The 26525-nt window shown below is 45.5% G+C and overlaps 1 protein-coding gene across 1 annotated transcript in view; it reads right to left on the bottom strand.

The window, feature by feature from the left end:
* Window positions 1-24075, bottom strand: part of LOC147710875 (mucin-5B-like) — a 208871-nt gene extending 184796 nt beyond the window's left edge. Inside the window, exon 1 of the mRNA XM_086920069.1 lies at window positions 23941-24075. The gene's annotated coding sequence lies outside the window, so the exon portion shown is untranslated. The remainder of the gene's footprint in view (window positions 1-23940) is intronic.
* Window positions 24076-26525: the final 2450 nt, after the last annotated feature.

Raw genomic sequence — 26525 nt, 5'->3', positions numbered from 1 at the left:
TTACGAAGCATTGCTGCAGAAAAGTTGTAGTCGCCCGGGTCACTCAGACCCAGTGGGGGAATCATTATTCCTAGTAGATTTATGTCTCACTCAGCATCTTGTTCTGAGGCAGTGCTTCAGGAGACACCCGTTCGCTTCTCTCATTGTTAGAGGTAGATACAGCATTTCTTCCTCAGGCATCCCACTGGCCACAGCCCAGGGATCAAGCAGGATCTCCTTCGGGCCCCCCTGTCTTCAGATGGGTGGCATCGTGGAAGAGGCAGGAGCGGCAGCCCCAGTGCCCAGTGTCCGGGGGGGTAGGGGTGACTCTGTCCCAGGCCCAATTCTAGGCCCAATTCTAGGCATGCTTTGGTAACTCAAAAAAATGGGATCAACCTTGGTGCAAGACTTCCGGCTTCACTGAAAATAGGAGCATATAGGACAACTGCATTGCTTTTAGTTTCTGCTAGACAGCCTCAAACCACCTCCCCTGCTGCTTGACCATGGCTGTGGAGTCAGGGAATTCATAACTCTGGAGGAGTCAATGTTGAGATCAGATCTATTTCTTGCAGCACAAAGCATAGCATCTTTATCATGATAGTTCAGTATGTGGGTGATCATTGCTCATGGAGGCACAACAGGAGAGGGGCGAGGCATCAAAGAATGATGTGCTCTTTCAATTATAAAACAGGTTGATGGGTTGTCGGGGGCAATCCAGGACATTAAACAGTCTATCAACAATTTGTCACAGTGTTTGCTCTCCTGGCCCTCAGGTATCTACACTTACTGAAGGTTATTCCATCTTTACCTGCTCTCTGTGTCCTCTGTCTTTTTCTCAAGCTGCGATGTCTTGGCTATGAGGTGGACTCCCCTGCCCTCAATATTCGACATGTATCCTCTGCAGTTAAAATACTGTTATCCGCTTCAGTTACTCGCTAAGCCACGTTCTTTAAATCTTCAACTCCCATACTTCATAACTTGTCCTCCAGAGCAATGCGTCTGTCACAGATTGCCTGGAAGATTATTTCAGGGGTGAAGAGGGATGCCTCCAGACCCGCCATATCCCCCTCAGGTACCATCGGAAGCAGTTTTTTGATCCCCTGCAGGCCTTAAGAATTTATCAGTTTTGCTATGCTTGTAGTATGTCTGTGGTTTCCACATCTTGTCAAGGGGGAGGGATCCTCCAGGAGAGTCCCAGGTTCCCAGCCTCCATGGGTCAGCAGAGTCTTTCCCCAAGGTGGGATCTTCCCACACAGAAGACCCAGGCAAACCTCATGACTGTCCAGTGGCACCAGTACCTGTGCTCAGTTCAGGCAGCCCAGTCATCTACCATGGGGGGCGGTCCGGCGACCCACCATGTAGCATGACACCGCAGCCTCTCTTCATAGGCCCCTGCTGGGTCAGGTCACACCCCTCTTGTGAGGTGCAAAAACTTCCTAGCCCTGCGGGTCAAGGTCAGTAAATCCACCAATGGCTGCTGCCTCAATGAGGGTCTAGGGGCAGGCCCACAGTGGAGTCGACGGTGGCTCCTTACTGTCATTTCAAGAAAGGCCCCTTCCCAATCACAGCAGCTTCATGTATTTTTAGTTGGCCCTGGGACCACAGAGAGCATCAACATCAAAGTCAGAAACCACCTGACCACACAGCAAGCCCGCTTGGATCACAGGGCTCCACTCCTGCATCTTCCAGGCCATTCACAGGTTCAGAGGGGCACAAGATAGCGAGGTCAGTATGGTGATGAAGGTCTGGGGGAGGGAAAAAGCCCAGGGGAACCTTGCTCCCTGCTTCAGTGAGGGCTCCTCTCAGCAATGTGCTCTCCATCACTTGGCCAATGGGAAATGCCAACATGGCAATACTGGGCGGACCACTGATCCACTGCATGACATGGAGGGCTAGTGCCCACTACCTGCATCTTTACAGGGGCACTTATGCAGCCGACTTCCCCACTGTGACATCGAGGCTCCTGACTGCCCCGATCTCCTACAGTAGCCATGGGTCTTCTGCACACCCATGTCTTCCAGTTGCTTCTGGGCCTCCTGCTCACAGCGGTGTGTGCTGCCGACACAACAACTTCCTCCTCCCGCTCCTGCAGCTCTTTATAGCACCATGCCAGCCCCTTCATCCACTCAGTCCTTTGTATCATCTCCGATGGGCTTGACAGTGGCTGGACTGCCCAGGAGCTGCTGGCTGGATGGGTCAAACCAGAGTGGAACTACTTGAGGTTGTGAACGCCATCTTGGTGGTCAGGACACGGCCCCATCACCCCTACACAAAATGTTCAATGCATGGTCCTTTGGCAATACAAACCACTGCTAGAAGAACAGCAGATTTTAGCACCCAAGATTCTACTGTCAAGGTATCCCAGGGCAAAGGGAGGGGGGGGCATTTTTCAATTAAAAAAAAGAAAATCCTGCATCAGGATTTTCTTTTAGAAAAAAACAAAACTTTGTAACGTTGCCGTTTGGCTCCGTCATGTTTGACACATTTATTCACAGGAGATGGTTCACACAAAGGGGAGGGATTTAGAGAGCAGATGGACAGAATTATGTCTCATCATAAAAGGTAGAGACACCAGAATATTTTGACTTCTAATTGGCAATGGAGGCAACAAGAATGCAAACTCTTCAGATTTCTATGCATCGGGAGTATAGTGGGAAACATACATACTGTCCATGTGGAGTCCTAACACCAACACAATATTAGCACTATTGATTGGGAATCAATTACAATACGTCTTTCAAGACATGACATTTAAAACCTTATCACATCAAGTAACACATCTAGAGCCCCGGGACCAAAGAGGATACCAAGTAACATATCAAAATAGACACCAAGGATGCACAGTTCTCTGGGCTTCCTGGTCTTATGGGTCACAGCAATACTTGCTAATACTGGTTAAGTCAAGTTCTGGGGAACTGGCCCCTCTCAACGGCCTCGAGGTAACGTTTATATAGATGCAGGGCAAGCAAACCTTACATTTGGAGTAGTGTTCGGCCAGCAACCCATCTGGCCCGCTGTCTTACCTATGGGCAGGCCTTCTGCAGCCACTTCAACTTCATGCAAAGTTATTGGCATTATCCAGTATCTTTCTATCTGGTGCTGAGAGGACGGCGAGGGGTTGGTCATTGATAAGCGTGTGGTGATTTTGCGCTGGGTGCATTGACAATGTTTGTAAATGTTGCTATAATGGAATGCAAACCCTACTGCTATTTCTTTGGCTGTATCTAGCATGGCCCTCCTGTGGTTCGGATCCTTGGGCTCTGTTTCCTTGGTCCTAACCAGTGCAGCAGTTTCCTGATATTATCGCCCCTTTCATGAATTCTAGCCTGTGAGGTGATCAGTACTCCTTGGCTTCTTCTAGGCAGAGTTGGAGTAAGGAAGCCTTATGTGCTGTGCGGCAGCGTTTCGTGCGATTGTAAAGTTGGCGATGGTATTGAGACTCCAGTTGGAGGAGAGCTGCCTCCAGGTTCGTCCTGGTAAATAAGTTCAGCTAATGTTATATTTTGTCTTCCTGGATTTTTTCAGTTCTTTAAATATATTTTCATTGAAAATGGCTATAGCATGTAGTGGCATCTGGGGCATAAATGTCGATTTGGGTTTACAAATACCGGGGAAAGTTCTATAATATGATATACCCACTTTGTAAAGAAAATCCCCAATATTGATTGTGTCAACATCAATGATATCCCCCCCCCCTTTCAAATTGTTGCAGAGTCTTCTTTAACAGTCTCAACTCTATTTTCTTTGCTACCCATTATAATTTCCACTTCTATTCTCCCCAGTCTGGTTTCCATCTCTTTCCTATATTTACCAATAGTGTCCTTTTCCGGTCTATTGTTCAGCTCCTCCATGATTGTTTCTATTTCTTTCAAAGGCCTTCTCCCTAGTGAGTTACGCATATATTATTAATATAGCTGACATCCTTTTAGAACTGTTCACTGAGTTTTCGGCCTACTACTCTAACATTCTTGGGTCAGGTGAATCGTAAAATGGTATTGTGTATATTTACGAAATCATCTAGGTATTTTGCCAGTGTTCAAATAATTCTACACGGACACGGAAGTACCCTTCATCCATTTGGTAATTTCCACTCTCGATAATTTGTCTAGCCTTCTAAATTGTTCACCCTGGCCTTGTTCTTTATTAGTCACTTTGTTAGTGTTGGCCCTTCCTCGAGGTGTACTAATTAATAGTTCTTTAGCTTCTCTTGCTGTTTGTGCAAAGCCTAGTGAAACAATTGAGAAGGCTCTTTCCTCTGCTTAAAAACTGTTTATACAAAAAAATTGTTCATGAGTACAACTTGAGGAGGAACTAATACTAACACAGTGTCTAATAAATAACAAGGCCTTGGGGAAAAATTGAGAAGGATTTTTCCTCTGCATTTTTCTCCTCGTCTTCTCGATCCTGCGCACGACCTCTCCCTTGCACTACTTTTCGTCCGCTCCTGAAGAGGTGATATTCATCTAAAAAAGTAGCCTGTTTAGGGACACTGTCTCTTTCTGAGGTGTTGTCATCCCCTATTCCAGATATATCAGTGTCCTCAGCTGTTTCTGAACCCTTCTCCGAGTTCATTGTGCCATAGTCTGTATATTTGAGGCTTTCCTTTTTTCTCCAGATTGCTCATTTTCTCATACTTTATACTGATGTGAAAATGCATCCACTTTCACAATCTTAACAGTCTCTGTTGTATTTTCTTTGCCTACATATTTTAATTTCCTTATACAGCCTCTCTAGTCTGTTTTCCATCTCTTTAGTTTCCTTTTCCAGTCTTTTTGTTCATCTCATCCATGATTGTTTCTATTTCTTTAAGTACCTTCTCCATATTCAGGCACAAATGTTCAGATGATCAGATACTGCCCGGAAAATATTGTGGTCATGTTCAATGGGGTCATCTACAGACGACTAAGAAGGACTGCGATGGGCACCTGCTTCACCCCCAGCTTGTTCATGGGCTGGTGGTAGGGGCCAGTGTCCATGGCACCGTAAACTGAGAGTGAGATGGAGCAGGTAATCCTCTGACTCCGTTTCATAGATGATTTGTTAATCATTTGCAGAAGCTCAGAGAAACGCATGAATACCATCCTTGAATTTGGATATGACTTGTACCATCATTAAATACAGGAGTGAATTTCTGAATGTTTGATTGAAGTCAAAGGTGGCAGATTTCAGACCAGCCTGTTTTTAGAAAACCCAAAGCTGGTAACAGTCTCCTGCATGCTGTCAGCAGCCACCCAGAGACCCTCAAGAGAAGTATTCCCATAGGAGCTGTAGCACCGAAATTACTTCCTCAATTAACAGAAATATATGGTTAAGGGATTCGAAGAGGGGTTTATCCTCAGTGGGTCCTGAACAGAGCTGTTGAATGGGTGAAAATGAAGAGTAGGGAAGAGATTCTTTTCCACACCCAAAACAATGTCACCAGTGAGCAAGGTGAGACAACCAAACTCATTACTACATTCAATAGTAGTTCCTGAAAGTTCAGGAGCTTTATTGAGAGCCACCGGGGCATACTGAGCAGTGGGCACACACTAGGAAAGCTACTGAGGGGCAGGCCAAATATTACTTACATGGAAATGTGTCATTCAACCTAAATTAATCAATTTCTGACCTGTATCTCCCAGTCTGTTGTATATATTCCAAAATGACCGTGCAATTAGATGTATGTGGGTAGCACCACACACCAAGTGAAGATGAGGATTTTTGAACAAAGGAGAACTATAGACTAATGATACCCACACCCTCAGGGCCAGACATTTCAAAGAAATGCATTTCAGTAAAAGTAATAAACTCCTACTACGCCATTCAACAGACTCCTCTTAACATTAGAGTGGGCAACATGGGTCTGACACTCAAGGTACAGTATAGATTTGGAAACAAAGGTTACCTTAGGTTGGAGTACTGATGCAGAATTAAACGTCCACTAATTTGATGCTCTTCTGTTTAAGTATTGCTCTGTTTTACATCCTGCTGCCTTTTTGACGGATGTTTTACAATGGGTTAATTTGTTTTTATTCCAGAGAGAGCAGGAAGGGAATCTCATGACAGTCATATTGTTGATGCTAGAGTTACAGTGAATCCTCGGGGCAGGAACATCCTACCCTTTTCTTCCTTGGACACAGTGCACCTTGGTGGAGGATTCATTCACAGTTACACTTTCATACAATGATGTGCCATTCTCTGTTGATGCTGGACTGGATATATGAGAGGATGCAAATAATAATGTCTTGTATGATTTCATTCCAATTTACACTGCTAAGATCTATTTGTGGACAAGATATATTTTAAATTTTTTCATATTTTGGGCGATGTGTACAACAGATTCCTTTGATGTTTAGGATATGTCAGGTTTATATTGGGGCCTCCACTGAGCCCATAAACACTAGCACCTTAGAGAACGTACAATTGTTGCCCACTGTGGCTCTATTTAATAGATGCAAGTTTTATCATATATATATATATATATATATATATATATATATATATATATATATATATATATATATATATATATATATATATATATATATATATATATATATATATATATATATATATATATATATTGCATAAATATTCTATGTTGAGAAAATGCATAGGCATACACAGTGCACAATATATATATATATATATACATATATATATATGTATGTATGTATATATATGCATATATGTATATATGTGTATATATATATATATTGTGCACTGTGTATGCCTATGCATTTTCTCAACATAGAATATTTATGCAATGTGAGTGACATTATATCTGCTCTCCACCATTCCAATGTGGTGCCCATAGTGACACTGTGCTTTGTATATTAGTTTTTACACCATGTCATTTGTTTATGTTGTCCCTATACACTTTAAATGTTAATGCAATGTTATCAAGGTTATTTGCAAGTCAAAAAAAGTATAGAGGTTTTGATGTGCCGGTCATTAAAATCACGTTGGGAAACTGGATCCACCACGAGTGAGCACCTTATTTGTCTTTTGTTGGTGGGATTTTATTGTTGACTGATGTGCTCCTTCAGTCTGGCGTGACACCCTCAGAAGGTTGACGGTACTTGGCCGTGTGATATATATATGTGTGTGTGTGTGTGTATATATATAAATATATATATATATTTTTATGTTTTGGTACTTTTATTGCACAAAATGCAATGGGATCTACGTGCATATAGCACATGGAACCGTGAAATATGGGAAATATTTCATGGTCTCCTGTGAAATACAGATTTCATATTCAAGACCTACCCTAAACCACTTGGAGGAGCTTTAGAATTTTAACACTGCCGGGACTACTAGGGTTATGCAGCACGGCTGACCAAATTATGCAGCAAGGGTATCTAAATTACGTGGCGAAACAATTATATTATGGAGCACAGTCTCTTTATCGATTTTAGCCAGAAAGAATATTTTTTGTGACATCTGCAAATTTTGAAAATGATGTAAAAAATGCACTAAATTATAATTAAATAGTAAATATTGCAACCACAGAACCAACTAAACATTTTGATCCTCACTGCCGACCATTGATTTTTCAACAATTTATTCAAGGGGGATAAACAGAACCTAAACTTACAAACACACTGCGTATGTCCTTACATATTATATCCCTCATGACATGTTCTATGACATCATTGATAACATCACTGATGACATCTGAAATTCCATCATTGATGACAACACTGTACATGGTGAGGGCATAAGTTATAGTTGCTTCAGTTAATTATAATTGGCAACTCTCAGTGGTCTTCTAAGTTTAAAAACTTACATTTAATCTGACATTTCTACCTAACTGTAACAACACTTTAACTTTTGTTTTTCAGTGATTATATATTTATAATAATATATATGTAATATATCTATATTACACAGTGGTGGTTGCCACTGTTTATTTATAGTTAGAACTGTGTTTCCATAGGAAATGGATTTTTGGTTTGTCAATAACTTTGGCTCTGTTTGACGAATCTTCATAAAACTTTAGAGAAAAAAAAGGTTCCTTCACCTCAGCTCCTTCCAGGTGATCCATCAGGTGAGGTCTGATAAAAAAGGAAGGGGGGTCGCAAAACGTGTATTCCCCAAGCAATTTACAATTTACAATAGGAACTTTAGACACAGCTACAGACAAAACAGCTTGAACGTAATTTCACCAAATTTGGCAGAAAGCTAGATGTTTACCTGAAAGTGTGCTTTTTGTGATTTGGTGTAAATCTGTTCAGTAGTGTTTGAGAAATTGGTGTTAAGAATTTACAGATATATCAGACCATGGGAGTACCAAGAACCTGCAGATCAAAATACAGGACCTGATTTGCTGCCTCACATCAACAAAGATGTTTGGCACCATTACAGGGACTCAGACCCTGTGTCCTGAAAAATAAACAAATATATAGGACAGAAGGATAGGGATACCCTATCCTGTAGGCATTGTTGGGGGGCCCAAAACCAATTTTTCTTTTTCTATATAAGAGTACTGCGGGACCACATTACAAATTAGGAAAAAAAAGGAGGATTGGTCAGTATTTTTCAATTATAAATCCCCAAAGTGGCAGTCAGCACATTTTATATAAAGGTGAAGGGGTATAACCCAGGGTCCAATGTAAGCCAGTGTCCTGGGTACTCCTTCTCCTGGATGCTGTATTGTTCCCTGCCAAAGAGATCGTTTGCAGGGAACAGAAACCTAACTCACTGTGCATGCTTTCCCGGCAGGGAAAATATGTTTTCTCTCACCTGACAATAGCAGAAACAAAAGCTGCTTCTGCCAGGTGGGAGCAAGTGAATGAAACTGGCTCCCTCCAGGATGGGTTCTGACAGGGGAGCTAGCGGAGTCGCTGGGGCCTTGGGCCTCCCCCTACCAGCTCAAGGACACTTAGGGGCCTATTACGATGGTGGGCGGATTATGTTCGCTCACCACCGTATCATAGCACAGGCCCATGTTGCTGTGGTCCCGCCATTCTAATTAGGATGCGCCTGTCACACTGACGGGCGCATTCTGCATCTTTTACATTGCGCCGCACCCGCCGCAATGTAAAAAATGCATGTTGTGCATTTGCATGCACAATGTGACAGGCACTGTGCAGTGCCTGCCACCTTGTGCATGCAAATGCAGGGGGGTACCATAGGTACACCCCATGTGCACCCACCACCCCCCAACACCCTGGGGGCCTGCAACAGGCCCCCAACAGCAACAGCATGCCTTTCCATGGTGGCAACGCCGCCATGGTAAGGGTGCTCTCCGCCTTCATCGTGATATGGATGGTGGTGTCTTGCAGACACCGCCACCATATCATGCTGCTTTTCTGCCCAGTCGACGAGACGACCGGCTTAAAAGCAACAGTCCGCCTTTCCATCCGCCGCGGACCCCCCAGCCACACTAATATGACAGGAGGTCTTTCAGGTATGGATCGCGGGCGGATTGCCCCCGCTGGGCCAGCGGTGACTACCGCCGGCCCGGCAGGGGCTATCCGCCCTCCATCCTAATAGGCCCATAGTGTTGTGGGTGCTCGACTTGGGACCAGGGCACTCACAAAACAATTAAAAAGATTGTTGGATCTTGCTGGTTGGAAAGTTGGTGAGGCAGTGGTGTTCATGTGCCTCCCCCCTGCGGCCCCCACAGTTTTAAAGTTATTGGGTACTCGGATGGGACCTCATGGTACCCCTACAAGGGGCAAAGGCATCACCAAGCTTTCTTATATTTTTGTGGGTGCCGCAGGGAGCGCACCAAACCTCATAGGAACATTTTTTTAAAGTTGCAGTAGATCTACTGGTTCATTATATGCATGACCCTACGAGGGCTTATCATATTTTTTAAGCCCTTTGAGTTGGAGCTGAATGATGTCCCAATAGCACAGCTCTTAGTTGATGTCAGGAGCTTTGTTAACTGAACTCCGGGAGTTTGATTGAATTTTTCCTGATTGTGCCACCACATGGGCACCCCCGCAGTTCACAAGGTTCGTACATTCCTCCATAGTCTGCTGCCACTCATATAAATAGCCTTGTCATGTTATGCCGCTGGCTCCTATGACGGACCGCTAGTCAGCCGTGAGGTCACGTGGAACATGAAGCTGGGGTCGGTAGATCGCCGTATCCCCAACAGTCTGTCTGACTGACGACGATGTCGGCTTCTGTCCCAAGTGTTACCTGCATGGCGGTGCACAGCGCCGTGTAGTCATATCCCGCTCCATTATCCACCTAATGGCATGCTGCACTCTTGGTGACCGGTGCTCGAAAAAATGGAGGTGGGTCCATTGAAAATGCAAGCTCAAGTCTCCGTAGGAAGCATACTGCACTCATGGGGTTCCATCAAATTAGCTTTATTCGTGCGAGGACGCGTTTCAGCGTTTGCCTTCCTCAGCTCGCCATGATTTAAAACAGCATGCACCTTAACAATGTCTTTTAAAATGAAAGATGGATTCTCATTGGCAGCAGTTCATGAATGGAGGAAGGGGATAGGTTGTCCACGTCCCAATAGCACAGCTCTTAGTTGATGTCAGGAGCTTTGTTAACTGAACTCCGGGAGTTTGATTGAATTTTTCCTGATTGTGCCACCACATGGGCACCCCCGCAGTTCACAAGGTTCGTACATTCCTCCATAGTCTGCTGCCACTCATATAAATAGCCTTGTCATGTTCTGCCGCTGGCTCCTATGACGGACCCCTAGTCAGCCATGAGGTCCCGTGGAACATGAAGCTGGGGTCGGTAGATCGCCGTATCCCCAACAGTCTGTCTGACTGACGACGATGTCGGCTTCTATCCCAAGTGTTACCTGCATGGCGGTGCACATCGCCGTGTAGTCATATCCCGCTCCATTATCCACCTAATGGCGTGCTGCACTCTTGGTGACCGGTGCTCGAAAAAATGGAGATGGGTCCATTGAAAATGAAAGCTCAAGTCTCCGTAGGAAACATACTGCACTCATGGGGTTCCATGAAATTAGCTTTATTCGTGCGAGGACGCATTTCAGCGTTTGCCTTCCTCGGCTCGCCTTGAAATAAAACAGCATGCACCTTAACAATGTCTTTTAAAATGAAAGATGGATTCTCATTGGCAGCAGTTCATGAATGGAGGAAGGGGATAGGTTGTTCATGTCCCAATAGCACAGCTCTTAGTTGATGTCAGGAGCTTTGTTAACTGAACTCCGGGAGTTTGATTGAATTTTTCCTGATTGTGCCACCACATGGGCACCCCCGCAGTTCACAAGGTTCGTACATTCCTCCATAGTCTGCTGCCACTCATATAAATAGCCTTGTCATGTTATGCCGCTGGCTCCTATGACGGACCCCTAGTCACTATTTTTGCATTTTAGCGCGCTGCCATTACGCGCAAGGGAGGCCCTTTCTTAAAGTGTCTTGGGTTATGGCTGTTACCCAGACCGCCTCGCACCCTATGGCTCAGAGACCCTGCTATCAAGGATAGTCTGCGAACTCGCGGAGAGACATTGCTACTTTAATGATGTCCCAGACCTGCTGCCGAAGGGACCGCGAGGTAGGAAGTGCAGGTTTTAAGAGAAGTTTTTCGCCCAGAAAACACGCTGTAATCCTTAACCTGACCACGCTCATAGCCAGCCTTCCAACTGGATGCACCACAAGCAGCTGGCTAACAGGATCACTTACCGCGACACCGCAACTTGAACAAACTGCATTCTGGGAGTTGCAGTCTTCCCACTGTGAACTATCAAAGTGATTCCTGTTGAAACGAGGCTCAGATGTGCAACATTCTACTTGAGATGAGCCAGCATAAGAGACACTTAGGATTTCAGCGTCAGTGGCATTTGGGAAGGTAATGCATCTGACGTAGGTGAAAGCTGAAACGCGTTATGCTACATCCTTCCTGCAAATTAAAATCCTGTTGTGCCCCCTTGTCTGCCCGGAAAGAGGAGGACTATTTTTGCATGTATATATATATATATATATATATATATATATATATATATATATATATATATATATATATATATATATATCCTAATGACTGTCAACAGTAGGTAGTTATACTTACGATGTAGTTTCCATACAAAGAGCATTTTTTCATGTGCCAATAACTTTGGTGTTGTTTGACGAATCTTCGCAAAAGTTTTTAAACTAATTTGCCACTTCAGCTGATGTGCTGAAAATTTCTGGGTGATTCGTCAAGCGAAGGCTGAGAAAAAAGGGGGGTCCCAAAACGCTTTTTCTCCATGTTAATTTCCAAAAGGAAACTTTAGACACAGCTACAGCCCAAACTGCTGAACGGAATTACACCAAATTTGTCAGAAAGCGTCCTTTGTGTTAAATGGTGTAAATTCGTTTAAAGTAGTTTTGGAGATATTTAAAGAAATTACCAGTTGTATAGCTGGGGATGTGGAGTGACCCAATTGAACCAAGTCAGATGAAAAAACATTAACAAACATTAAGGGGCCGATTCCGAATCGGGAATAACCGCTCCGAATAGCCGTTCGGAGCGTTTTTCCCGTACGACTCGTACCCTGCAACGTCCCCCGCACGTACGACGAAGTACGATTCGTACCAGAAGCCGTACTCCGTACGAGTCATACAGAGACCGTACGACTCTAATCTCTGTACGATTCTTCCTCGGAACCCGCTGTACGCGCCATCTGTACGGTCCGCGGCTGATTTTTACGACCCAGCAAGTACGACACATGTCGGGTACGCACCGTACGTCCCTTTTTCTACGGGAGCTGAAAACAGCTGTAAAAGCAGAGTTCGCGCTGAAACAGGTACGGAATGGCCCCCCGGGGACGGTGTGTACCCCCCATGATTGCAGGGGTACGGTGCGTACTCCTGCGATCATGGGGTGTATGAGCCGTACCCCATGTACGATGGGTGTACGAGCCTTACCCATGTACGATGGGTGTACGAGCCGTACCCCATGTACGATGGGTGTACGAGCCGTACCCCATGTACAATGGGTGTACAAGCCGTACCCCATGTACGATGGGTGTACGAGCCGTACCCCATGTACGATGGGTGTTCGAACCGTACCTTATGTACGATGGGTGTACATGCTGCCCATGAACTTAAGGACAATTCTTTTCTTCCTGTGGCCATCCTCAAATGGGGTTTCCTGCAAGTTTTGGTATAAGTAACAGCCGGTCCCGGTCGTGAGGAAGGTCCACCGCCGCTGTCGGTGGGTCCCCACCAAACACCAGTCCGGGGTTTGGAGTGCGAGGAGGAAGTATGCAGATGCCACTGCAGGGTGGTTTCTACTGTGTCTCATGGACAGTAAAGAAGCGGGGTGGCCGACTCCAGCATGCCCTCATCAGACCCACTTGGGATTCACTTGTTTTAATTCGACACTGAAGCTGTGCGCCCACTTGGAAATAAGACAGCGCACTACCACGACCAGGATGCCGTGCGGTGAGCCACGCCTTCCACAGCAGGCTTTACACCGTAAATGCGCAAGTCAATCAGCGCTTTCAGTTGTCTTCGATAACACGCCACTGACGAAGAGATCTCAGACTCTCGAAACGCGTTTGGCGGCTCATTCCTTGATGATCAGCACCTGAAGCCTCGACCACTGGCATGCTGCCCATGAACTTAAGGACAATCCTTTTCTTCCTGTGGACATCCTCAAATGGGGTTTCCTGCAAGTTTTGGTATAAGTAACGGCCGGTCCCGGTCGTGAGGAAGGTCCACCGCCGCTGTCGGCGGGTCCCCGCCAAACACCAGTCCGGGGTTTGGAGTGCGAGGAGGAAGTATGCAGATGCCACTGCACGGTAGTTTCTACTGTGTCTCATGGACAGTAAAGAAGCGGGGTGGCCGACTCCAGCATGCCCTCATCAGACCCACTTGGGATTCACTTGTTTTAATTCGACACTGAAGATGCGCGCCCACTTGGAAATAAGACAGCGCACTACCACGACCAGGATGCCGTGCGGTGAGCCACGCCTTCCACAGCAGGCTTTACACCGTAAATGCGCAAGTCAATCAGCGCTTTCAGTTGTCTTCGATAACACGCCACTGACGAAGAGAGCTCAGACTCTCGAAACGCGTTTGGCGGCTCATTCCTTGATGATCAGCACCTGAAGCCTCGACCACTGGCATGCTGCCCATGAAATTAAGGACAATTGTTTTCTTCCTGTGGCCATCCTCAAATGGGGTTTCCTGCAAGTTTTGGTATAAGTAACGGTCGGTCCCGGTCGTGAGGAAGGTCCACTGCCGCTGTCGGCGGGTCCCCGCCAAACACCAGTCCGGGGTTTGGAGTGCGAGGAGGAAGTATGCAGATGCCACTGCAGGGTGGTTTCTTCTGTGTCTCATGGACAGTAAAGAAGCGGGGTGGCCGACTCCAGCATGCCCTCATCAGACCCACTTGGGATTCACTTGTTTTAATTCGACACTGAAGATGCGCGCCCACTTGGAAATAAGACAGCGCACTACCACGACCAGGATGCCGTGCGGTGAGCCACGCCTTCCACAGCAGGCTTTACACCGTAAATGCGCAAGTCAATCAGCGCTTTCAGTTGTCTTCGATAACACGCCACTGACGAAGAGAGCTCAGACTCTAGAAACGCGTTTGGTGGCTCATTCCTTGATGATCAGCACCTGAAGCCTCGACCACTGGCATGCTGCCCATGAACTTAAGGACAATTCTTTTCTTCCTGTGGCCATCCTCAAATGGGGTTTCCCGCAAGTTTTGGTATATATATATATATATATATATATATATATATATATATATATATATATATATATATATATATATATATATATATATATCCTAATGACTGTCAACAGTAGGTAGTTATACTTACGATGTAGTTTCCATACAAAGAGCATTTTTTCATGTGCCAATAACTTTGGTGTTGTTTGACGAATCTTCGCAAAAGTTTTTAAACTAATTTGCCACTTCAGCTGATGTGCTGAAAATTTCTGGGTGATTCGTCAAGCGAAGGCTGAGAAAAAGGGGGGGTCCCAAAATGCTTTTTCTCCATGTTAATTTCCAAAAGGAAACTTTAGACACAGCTACAGCCCAAACTGCTGAACGGAATTACACCAAATTTGCCAGAAAGCGTCCTTTGTGTTAAATGGTGTAAATTCGTTGAAAGTAGTTTTGGAGATATTTAAAGAAATTACCAGTTGTATAGCTGGGGATGTGGAGTGACCCAATTGAACCAAGTCAGATGAAAAAACATTAACAAACATTAAGGGGCCGATTCCGAATCGGGAATAACCGCTCCGAATAGCCGTTCGGAGCGTTTTTCCCGTACGACTCGTACCCTGCAACGTCCCCCGCACGTACGACGAAGTACGATTCGTACCAGGAGCCGTACTCCGTACGAGTCGTACAGAGACCGTACGACTCTAATCTCTGTACGATTCTTCCTCGGAACCCGCTGTATGCGACATCTGTACGGTCCGCGGCTGATTTTTACGACCCAGCAAGTACGACACGTGTCGGGTACGCACCGTACGACCCTTTTTCTACGGGAGCTGAAAACAGCTGTAAAAGCAGAGTTCGCGCTGAAACAGGTACGGAATGGACCCCCGGGGACGGTGTGTACCCCCCATGATTGCAGGGGTACGGTGCGTACTCCTGCGATCATGGGGTGTACGAGCCGTACCCCATGTACGATGGGTGTACGAGCCTTACCCCATGTATGATGGGTGTACGAGCCGCACCCCATGTACGATGGGTGTACGAGCCGTACCCCATGTACGATGGGTGTACGAGCCGTACCCCATGTACGATGGGTGTATGAGCCGTACCCCATGTACGATGGGTGTTCGAACCGTACCTTATGTACGATGGGTGTACGAGATGTACCCAATGTACGATGGGTGTACAACTCGTACGGCTCGTACACCCATCGTACATGGGGTACGGCTCGTACACCCATCGTACATGGGGTACGGCTCGTACACCCCATGATCGCAGGGGTACGCACCGTACCCCTGCGATCATGGAGTGTACGGACCGTACGGTGTGTATGTGTTTGTGTGCTTTTCCGTACGACTCGCCCTTACCTGATGTGGACCGTACGAATCGCGTCCTCATACCCCGGTCCGGATCATACTCATCCGGTCGTACGGCATGTGTACGAGCCGTACGGCATGTGTACGAGTCGTACGGTTCACAGTTTCAGCCTTGCAATACGTACGGATCGGGACGATTCGGATGGATTCACGGAATACGGATCGTACTACGCGACTCGGACGGACGGGTACGATTCGTACGGAGAGGGCTCCGGATGCAAATCGTACGGACGTTTTTTTTCCCGAATCTGAATCGACCCCAAGTATCTTGCCACTTCCACAGCAAAGTCTTTAAGCATAGTATTAGTACAGTGCCATCCATGCTGAGCTGTAAAATGAGAAAAGCCCCCTACCACTCCAATTCAGAAAATGGGGTGGTGATGGACAGAGTATCTGAATTAAACAGAACACTCATACCCAGTCAACAGATCAGGGCTTGATCCATCACCGTTTTTTAGCTCACTGCACCATCCCAGCTCAGAACCTGGCTACATGCAAATTAGTCTGTCCCTGGCCCAGTGCATCATGGGAACAGGGCAGACCAAACTACCAAGCCAATTCTTATACTGGGAAGGAAACAAGCTTCCGGGGACCGGTTTCTGGCATTACAGCCATCTTCGGCCCGGCTTGCTTGAATCCTGATGGTGCAATGAGCAAGGGACTCACATCTGAGTATACCCTTCCACGCTTATGGTGGACAAAACGATTCAGAAAAGGGGGTGGTGATGGACAGAGTATCTGAATTAAACAGAACACTCATACCCAGTCAACAGATCAGGGCTTGATCCATCACCGTTTTTTAGCTCACTGCACCATCCCAGCTCAGAACCTGGCTACATGCAAATTAGTCTGTCCCTGGCCCAGTGCATCATGGGAACAGGGCAGACCAAACTACCAAGCCAATTCTTATACTGGGAAGGAAACAAGCTTCCGGGGACCGGTTTCTGGCATTACAGCCGTCTTCGGCCCGGCTTGCTTGAATCCTGATGGTGCAATGAGCAAGGGACTCACATCTGAGTATACCCTTCCACGCTTATGGTGGACAAAACGATTCAGAAAAGGGGGTGGTGATGGACAGAGTATCTGAATTAAACAGAACACTCATACCCAGTCAACAGATCAGGGCTTGATCCATCACCGTTTTTTAGCTCACTGCACATCCCAGCTCAGAACCTGGCTACATGCATATTAGTCTGTCCCTGGCCCAGTGCATCATGGGAACAGGGTAGACCAAACTACCAAGCCAATTCTTATACTGGAAAGGAAACAAGCTTCCGGGGACCGGTTTCTGGCATTACAGCCGTCTTCGGCCCGGCTTGCTTGAATCCTGATGGTGCAATAAGCAAGGGACTCACATCTGAGTATACCCTTCCACGCTTATGGTGGAGTGAGATAAATAACGGTGATGGATCAAGCCCTGATCTTTGGACTGGGTAAGAGTGGTCTGCTTAATTCAGACACTCTGTTCATCACCACCCCCTTTTCTGAATCGTTTTTGGCCACTATAGGTGTGCAGGGTATACTCAGACATGAGTCCCTTTCTCACTGCACCATCAGGATTCAAGCAAGCCGGGCCGAAGACGGCTGAAATGCCAGAAGCCGGTCCCCGGTAGCTTGTCTCCTTTCTGGTGAAGAATTGGCTTGGTAGTTTAGTCTGCCCTGTTCCCATGATGCACTGGGCCAGGGACAGACTGATTTGCATATAGCCAGGTTCTGAGCTGGGATGGTGCAGTGAGATAAATATCGGTGATGGATCAAGCCCTGATCTTTGGACTGGGTAAGAGTGGTCTGCTTAATTCAGACACTCTGTTCATCACCACCCCCTTTTCTGAATCCCTACCACTCCAGGCACAGCGTTACAGCCTTAGGTTGGTAAAATACCATCCAAGCCAACCTGAAATGAATAAAAGCAAGCCCTGACATGTGTTTTGCTATCATTATAGCTCTTCAGAAGAGGTTTCTTTTTTTCCAGAAACAAGGGAGCACCCAGTATAGGTCAAAACTATTCCTTTTCAGGCTTAGAATTCTGAATAAATTATGCAAAAAAGAAGCAGCGAACTCTGGGTAGTTCTCAAGTTTAGAAGGAGAGCAACACCAGCAACACTCTCAATCTGTTCACCTCAAACAGGTTTCTTCTCTGAAGAGCTATACAAATGTCATTTTACAGCTTGGTGTGGATGGCAATGTGCTAATCCTGTGCTCAAAGACTTTGCTGTAAAAGTGGCAAGAAATTTTTTCCCATTCTAGCTTGGCATGGATGGCACTCCTAGCCTTTAACACTTAGCTAGAAAAACAGACATTTGAAATGAGCAGATTCAGAGTGTCACTGGAGCTACTCTCCACCAAAACATGGGAACCGCACAGAGTTCTCTGCTTCTATTTTGCTTAATTTATGCAGCATTCTAAGCCTGAAAGGGGATTGTTATTGCAGTTTTATATAACATTAAAAAGCCCTAGGGCAATGGAGCACTTTACATGAGCACCAGATTACATGACAAAAAATCACATTCATTTTTTTTTTAAACACAGGAAATTAAGAAATGTGTCCAGAGTCAATGCCAGGACTGAAACCTGGTTCCCCAGAGCCAAAGTCGGCAGCTCTGGTCGTTAGGCCACATCCATATTTCTCAATTTACACCTGAAAGTCATACACAAGTGGGATATTTGGATATGATCCCATATAGAGACCACATTCTCTTCTGAAATGTCTTTGTGCAATAAAAAACAGCCGCAAAAAATATAGTAAGGTTCACCCTGAGAAATGTGTGTTATTTTTACTTTATTAACTGCTGATATATTCAGAAATATGTGAAAAGTTCATTTACAGCTATTTACATTTTGTTGGGCGTTAAAAAAGGATATCCTACAGCCTTTTCTTTCACACTTTCCTGCACCCCAGCAAGATTGTCACATAGTTCACACTTGAAAAACACCTCTCACTCTGCAGTCATAGAAAGAAAACTAAACACCATTCCCCATGTTAAAAGAATAAGCAGAAATTTATCAGAACACATAGCCTGGAATTTGACCTTGGTCTTTGAAGCACAGCAAATGTGACAAGATAAATATAGACATCTATATTATTATTATTATTATGTTTCTTATATAGCGCCAGAATCGACCCCTGAAGGGGTATCTCCGCGCTTGCCTTGGGAACCCGTCCTGGTTTTTCCCTGTGTGACAGCCCCTACAGGGCATCCCCAAGGTGAAAGCCAGGCATCCCGCCGCGGGGGGCCGTTGTGGAGATTAAGCAAGCTTAATGCCCAGAGTTGCAGAGTGTGAACCCATGATTAGGTCAGGCACCGAAGCGAGAATTATCGAGTCCGTGGACATTTGAGCTCAACACCCTGCTGCGTCGAGAATCGAACCCTGGTCCCGGGTCTGACCTCTGCTTCAGGGTCTGCCTGCTCTAACCAGTGAGCCACACTGGTTGCTCTTTAACGACCACCAGAAATCGGCTACCGACCCACCAGTGAGTCATGACCCACAGTTTGGGAAGCCCTGCACTACGTGGTTTGGTACAGGACTAGCCTTGTACTCCAGCTGGCATTTTGCCGGTGGGCTTCAGCTATAGGAGGCTGATTTTGAAAGACCAAGTTACTCCTAGTGCCTCTGTCACTTTCACCAGCGTCCGAGATTATTTGTAGCAGGCACAGCAAGGGCTTTGAGAAAGGGAGATGGGGACATGAGAGATTGGAGAGGGAAAAGAGAAGGAAGGAGAGGGAGAATGGATGGATGGATGGATGGTGAGCAGTAGCAGCTCCTGGAGGGAGTGCTGCAGGGTGGTGGGACGGGGAGGGGCAGGGTGGGGGAAGTAAACTGCGGCATATGGCCGACCAAAGTTAGCTAACTAAATAAATAAATAAAACGAATTACATTGTGAGCACTGAAACGCCATCGGCCACTACTGATGGTGAGAGATAGAACGAGGAGAGGAAGACCTATTTTGTGCATTTTTGCAAGGGCTGCTTTTAGTTCCCCAGTCTGGCCCCTGGTTAATTAAGCTTAGTATGTGGTTGAGTAAGTGTGCATATTGGCTGAGCAGGCAGGGCAGGTGGATACATATGGACTTCCTGTGGCAGCTACATTTTCACAGTAAACATGGTGAATAGGCATATCTACCTTGCATGCACCTGGCAGTGACTGTTGCACTCAGTGGTGAATGAAAGCACCACAAACAGAAGAAGAGCTTCATCAGAGCCCTGGCGCTCAAAGCTAATTTCCTTTGAAAATTAGTAAAGGACCAAAATATAGGATCTCAATATATTACAAAAACAATAATTTGCAAAGCACATAGGTCTTGTTTAAATTACCTAACATGCTAACACAAGATTTGGTACATTACAGCAAGATACATGGGAGGGAGCCAGGAGAAATGGAAAGGGAGGGCTATCACGTAAAGTAGTCCCTCATGCAGTTCAATATGCACTGGAGCTGAGGCAGAAGGATACATCTAATCAGGCTTCAGCATTAGGTGAGAGATGAATACTTTAATATGATGAATCAAGACATGATTGACAAAGTGTCAAGCCAATGGTTGAAAGAGGCTGGACAGAGAAAGCCAGTGATTGAAAGAAGTGGACCCAAAGCTACGCTTAGAACTGTCTAGGGTTATATGCAATAAAGAAATCAAACAATATTTTTGAATAGTACCAAAGGGGGATGAGTTATGCAAAAACAGTGGCTTTGGAGAGAAGGTGAGCATTTGAATGGACAATTATAGACCACTTTCGGAACCAATAGTAATGGAAGATTAAAAAGTGACTAAGTATAAGAGCATTTAGGTTGATTTTGGTGGCCATTTAGGGCCATATTGTAAAGTTTTTTAGGCCATGTTGCCTCACGTCCATAGAGACATCAACATGATCATTGATCAGTGACATGATAACTAGGACAGAAAGAGACAAACAGTAGAGCTGAGGGATTCATTCCACACAAGAACTGAAACTCATTACCCACTCTTCACATGCACAGGATTGGCGAAAGACTTCTAGGCCCAGCCTTCGATGTGGAACCCCTCAAGGGGAACGTTAAGAACCATAGACAACTTTCCACATATAAAGACAGAGAAACAAGCCCACACACCATAACCTTAACAATAGCACATGACACAGCAATCAAATAACAGTTTGACCGATGATATCAAGTCCCAGATTGAAAACTGCAGGCGGGCAGACATTGAGACTAAAACTAACTAAAACATGCAACCCAAAATCACAAACAGGTAAGTAGAACACCCGCAATAAGGACGACACTTTGCACCACGGGGAAAGGATACGCATACACTGGGACACATTGACAATTAAATGAACCCATAAACTGAAACACAATAAGTCATTGACAACCCTGTTAAAATCTGTTTGAGGATTTCAAGCCACAATCCCTATTCACATCTGCCACTGGAAAAAAGGCAACCAAAAGACAACAGCCTACATACAACGGACAAGAGACTCTGACATGCATACAATATCCAAACCAAAATTCAGATCCAAATGAGCCTTCAGAGTCTCCATTTTAAGGATAAAACTACAACCAGCAGACAGAAGACTGCCCAAGAAGGATTTGATACAGGACTAGATGTAGGTAGGCTTTTACCAGTCGGTAACGGCCGAAATCGCCCGTTACTGGCCGGTAAAAGCCTTTTCCTATGTAGGTGGCTATTTTACCGATTCGTTAATAACGAATCGGTATTTACCGATTCGGTATTTACCGAATCATCATTTACCGATTCGGTATTTACCGAATCATCATTTACCGAATCTGTAAATGATATGTAGGGAGCACTGTAAACAGTGATTCTGGGCTTTAAGAATTCGTTATTTACCACGAACTATTAGTTGGTGGTAAATAATGAATTCCTATGTAAATGCATAAATGTGCATTTAAACCTGTGCCATGTGACAGACATACATGCCCTTAGGGCATGTATGTATGCCACATATGCACACCAGCACTAATCAAGGGTGCAACAGGGTGTCAAAGTGACACCCTGCCACCCCTGACTTCTTCACAATTTTACCAAATCGGTAATTACAGATTCAGTAATTGACATTCATTCCTATGGGCCTCCAGGCCCATAGGAATGAATGGCAAATACCGAATCCGTGAATACCGATTCGGTAAATACCGAATCTTACCGATTCGGTATTTATTACTGAAATATTAACTACATAAGATTTACCGAATCTAAAATAGTGAATCAGTAAAATTCGGCATTTTAGATTCGGTAAATCCTATTTACCTACATCTAGCCCTCAGACACCAATTGCAGGAAGAGTGTACCATTCAAACCTCCTTTCAGAGGTCATGCTATCGGGAAACCAGCTACCAATAGACAACCGTTTTCACTTGAACGATAGGATATACAGACATACACCATAACTCAAAGACAAGTCCCGCCAATCATACTTTCACAGGTTGCAATATCTAACTCTCCCCTTTTCGAGCTCAGCTTAAGTAGGAGAGCAAAAAGCAGCCTGCCCATTGAGTCATCGAGTACAACTGGCGAACATGGCAAAAACCATCCGATATTACATATCAATTAAAGAAAGAAATGGGGGATTCATTTGGCTAAGGATTATGGAATATTCTCAGAATGACTATGGTTACATCTGTTTCCAAACTAAGAAGCACCTCTGGTAAATGCAATAGCTCTTTGAGTGCTCAAAAAAAACGTTTTAGATGCCGGTAGTGAGGTGTCTAGTAGTTAGATGCAAAGCTTTGTGAGTTAGGTAGGAAGCATCTTTGCAGTCAAATGAAGAAAATTAGTTGCAGATAGCACTTGTACTAAACCTCTAACATTATCAATAATATGGGGTCTAACGAATAGCAGTTTTTATTTAATGAGCGTTTTGTGGGATTAAATGAGGGTGTGAACTCTGTTTGAGAATTGTGTTGGAGGTTGTGGTAGCTCCATTTGGACTGGGCAGTAGTTAGAGGAAGTGGATGGGGTGCCCTAAAACAACATAAGCAATCATCACACATGAGCAGATTATTACACTGGAAGTAGAATTCGCTAGGGTCTAAGGCCGGCCATGGCACGTGGACACCTGAGATCTAACTCCTCCTTAAGAATGTGGCTGTAAATCTTGTGATTTTTGAAAAACTCCTCAATCCCGCTCTACTTCAAATTATGTAATGTAACATGAATATAGTGCAGGGTCAATATGTAAAACCCCACCGAATGTGCGCCATCTTTAATGTATCTCTAAATTGTCTGACATGCAGCAGCTGTTGTTTCCTGCTCTATACAAACGAGTACAATACATAAAAACACTCCTATAGGAATTTATAATTAAGCTAACCCTTGGATATACCTTAAACTAAAATGATCAAATCCTCGCAAAAAAAACGTATAATTGTACCATGCTTTAAAAAAAATCTGTAACACTAACCACGTAACTAATTGTAAGCGTTGCCAATGTAGGTGGATAACTTTCAGAAAGGTTAAAGTGGCGATCCCAGAACACTATAGACGTCATTAACTAAAATCTTGCGTGTGACGCACATAAAATCTTCAATGCAATATCATATTTAACATATATAAACAGCGTTATATTGCGTTGGGTCAACTGCCATACTAGCCCCGGCAGTAAGTTTAATTAGGAGTGCCTATGTGTCCAATCCGCTAAATTGGGATGAATTTCCTGAGTGATTTCCTACCCTGCGTCTTTTTATCTTTTTTTTTGCAGTTTTATATAGCGCGAGCTCGACCCGAAGGTATTGGGGCTCTTTACATTAGCACCAGGTACATTACACAAGTACACATTAATTTTTAGGAGGCACGGGGACATTGGGGGATTTGCCCAGAATCACAGGATGTTGAGCCAAAGCCAGACGCAAAACTGGTTCCCCAGCTCAGAGGTCGGCAGCTCTGGTCTTTAGGCCACATTCCTCTCCCGCGTAGACGGACCCCCCTAACCTAGTGACAAACAATGGAAGTTGCTCCGTAGGGCCGGAAACGCGCAGTGCGTGCTTGTTTCACCTCAGTTACCTTCTCTGCTGGAAGTGTTTCTTCAGTAGTAGGCGGCTGCCCTCGTCTCCCCGCTGTCACCGGTGCTCGGCTCTTCCCCTCTGGGCCCCTGCTATGTAGCTCGCGCAGCTCATGGGTCGTGTGTCTTAGGTGAAGTGAGCGTGAGTGAGCGGCCCCTTCCGCATTTACCCCGATTCCGCCCAAGAAAACACCTTTTCGCAGGAAGGAGATTGGGTTTCATGCCTCTTCCATCCCAGGGGACGCGTGGCCGAATCACATTATCAACTAATGTTTCATAATCATCTTACACGCATTAACAATTGTGCCCTGCTTTTAGGCGTTCTGTGTATACCTTTAACACGCATTATTTATCTGTGCGCATACAATGGTAAATCGTGAAAGAAATATTTCCGGACTATAGTAGAAAATGATAGCCCCAGGGGGACAATAATAGTGAGACTGTTTTACTCAAAGCCATTCATAAGAATTGTAATTGACAAAGTTGAAGGGAAAGAACAGTTAGGAGGAAGTGAATAATAGACGTTTATATCATTACATTTTAATGGAACTGTTACTCAATAGTGCCAAGGGCTATGCACGGCGGTGCCTCACATTCATAGGTGCAAAGAACCAAACTTCCTTCTAGTTGAAGGTGTGCTTGGGAGACTAGCACAGGAAGGCGCAGAGTTTGTTCTTGAGGGGAGGTTTCTCAAGGCAGGCCCCTTCTATATGAACTTTCTCGAGGCTGGTGGCATGGTTTTCTTTAGATTTGCATGGAGCTCTGCATCTCTCTTGATGCCACCAATCAGTTGGCTATGCAAAACTACAGTTGATGGACAGAATGCAGAACAATGTCATACATTCACCCCAGTACAGAGATCTGGGCCTAAATCCATAGTTTTTTTGCACTCCACACCACCCCAGTTCAGACATGGACATATGCAAATCAGCCTTGACCCTGTGCCTCATGGGAACAGTCCAGCCCGAACTGCCAAGCCATGTCTTTCCTGGACCGGAATCAAGCATCCTAGGACCGATTTCTGGCTATCAGCCGTCTTCAGCCAGGATAGCTTGACTCCAGTGGTGTGGAGAGCATGGGACTCACGTCTGAGCATACCCATCCCACTCTGGGGTGGTGTGGAGTGCAAAAAAACGATGGATTTAGGCCCAGATCTCTGTATTGGGGTGAATGTATGACATTGTTCTGCATTCTGTCCATCAATTGTTGTTTTTGCATTTGTAACCCCGAATGGGATGGGCATGCTCAGACGTGAGTCCCATGCTCTCCACACCACTGGAGTCAAGCTATCCTGGCTGAAGACGGCTGATAGCCAGAAACTGGTCCTAGGATGCTTGACTCCGGTCCAGGAAAGACATGGCTTGGCAGTTCGGGCTGGACTGTTCCCATGAGGCACAGGGTTAAGGCTGTTTTGCATATGGCCATGTCTGAACTGGGGTGTTGTGGGGTGCAAAAAAACTGTGGATTTAGGCCCAGATCTCTGTACTGGGGTGAATGTATGACATTGTTCTGCATTCTGTCCATCAATTGTTGTTTTTGCATTTGTCACCCCGAGTGGGATGGGTATGCTCAGACGTGAGTCCCATGCTCTCCACACCACTGGAGTCAAGCTATCCTGGCTGAAGACGACTAATAGCCAGAAACCGGTCCTAGGATGATTGATTCCGGTCCAGGAAAGACATGGCTTGGCAGTTCGGGCTGGACTGTTCCCATGAGTCACAGGGTCAAGGCTGTTTTGCATATGGCCATGTCTGAACTGGGGTGGTGTGGAGTGCAAAAAAACGATGGATTTAGGCCCAGATCTCTGTACTGCGGTGAATGTATGACATTGTTCTGCATTCTGTCCATCAATTGTTTTTGCACCAATCAGTGAGCTGACACATCTTCGTCAAACTGCAACATGTATTGTTTTGATTTTTCAGTATGTCTGAGGGAGATACACATGTTTTCCCATCAGAGCAGGTCTCTTGAGGTTGTATATGGCCAGCCGCACTTAGGTACATCCCACAACTATGCAGAGTGAGAAGAGGGAAGGCCTGCTATTCGCAGTAGACCCCTTGAGGAGGGAAACTGTGCCCAGCCTCTTGGGATGAACCTTCAAACTGGAAAGTGCACTGGCGCTCATTGGCTGTGGGCTGCCAGGCTTGTGCTAAACACATAAACTGAGATCCACAGAAACCCACAGTAGAGCTACAATAACAATGAACAGACCTGGGTGGGCCCTGCTTTGCTAGTCCCAAATTTGGAGCTGAGGGCTACTCACTCACTCTTGCAACTAGACTCTGGGCACTGCCGAAGCTGGGATGGCTAGCCCGGCTGTTGCTGGCACCTTGCTGGAGTCCTAACCTCAGCAACCCAAAGAGTCAAGGGGTGTAGACACATCACCATGAAACCTTTCCTCCCTCACTACATACCCGAGGGGGGCTGTCTCAAAAAAACTATCATCAGCAAGTGCAGGTGAGCTGGATGGTGACTCTGCACACACCCTCCAGGCACCACCTTTTATTGTTATTGTTTACACCCAGCCTTTGGCTGGTGGGCTCTAGCTGGATTGGGAAGGGCATGAATGATCATGGCATGTGATGCT

This window comes from Lissotriton vulgaris, chromosome 5, assembly GCF_964263255.1.
Source record: "Lissotriton vulgaris chromosome 5, aLisVul1.2, whole genome shotgun sequence".
Lineage (NCBI taxonomy): Eukaryota > Metazoa > Chordata > Amphibia > Caudata > Salamandridae > Lissotriton > Lissotriton vulgaris.
This window is presented reverse-complemented; position numbering and strand designations above follow the sequence as displayed.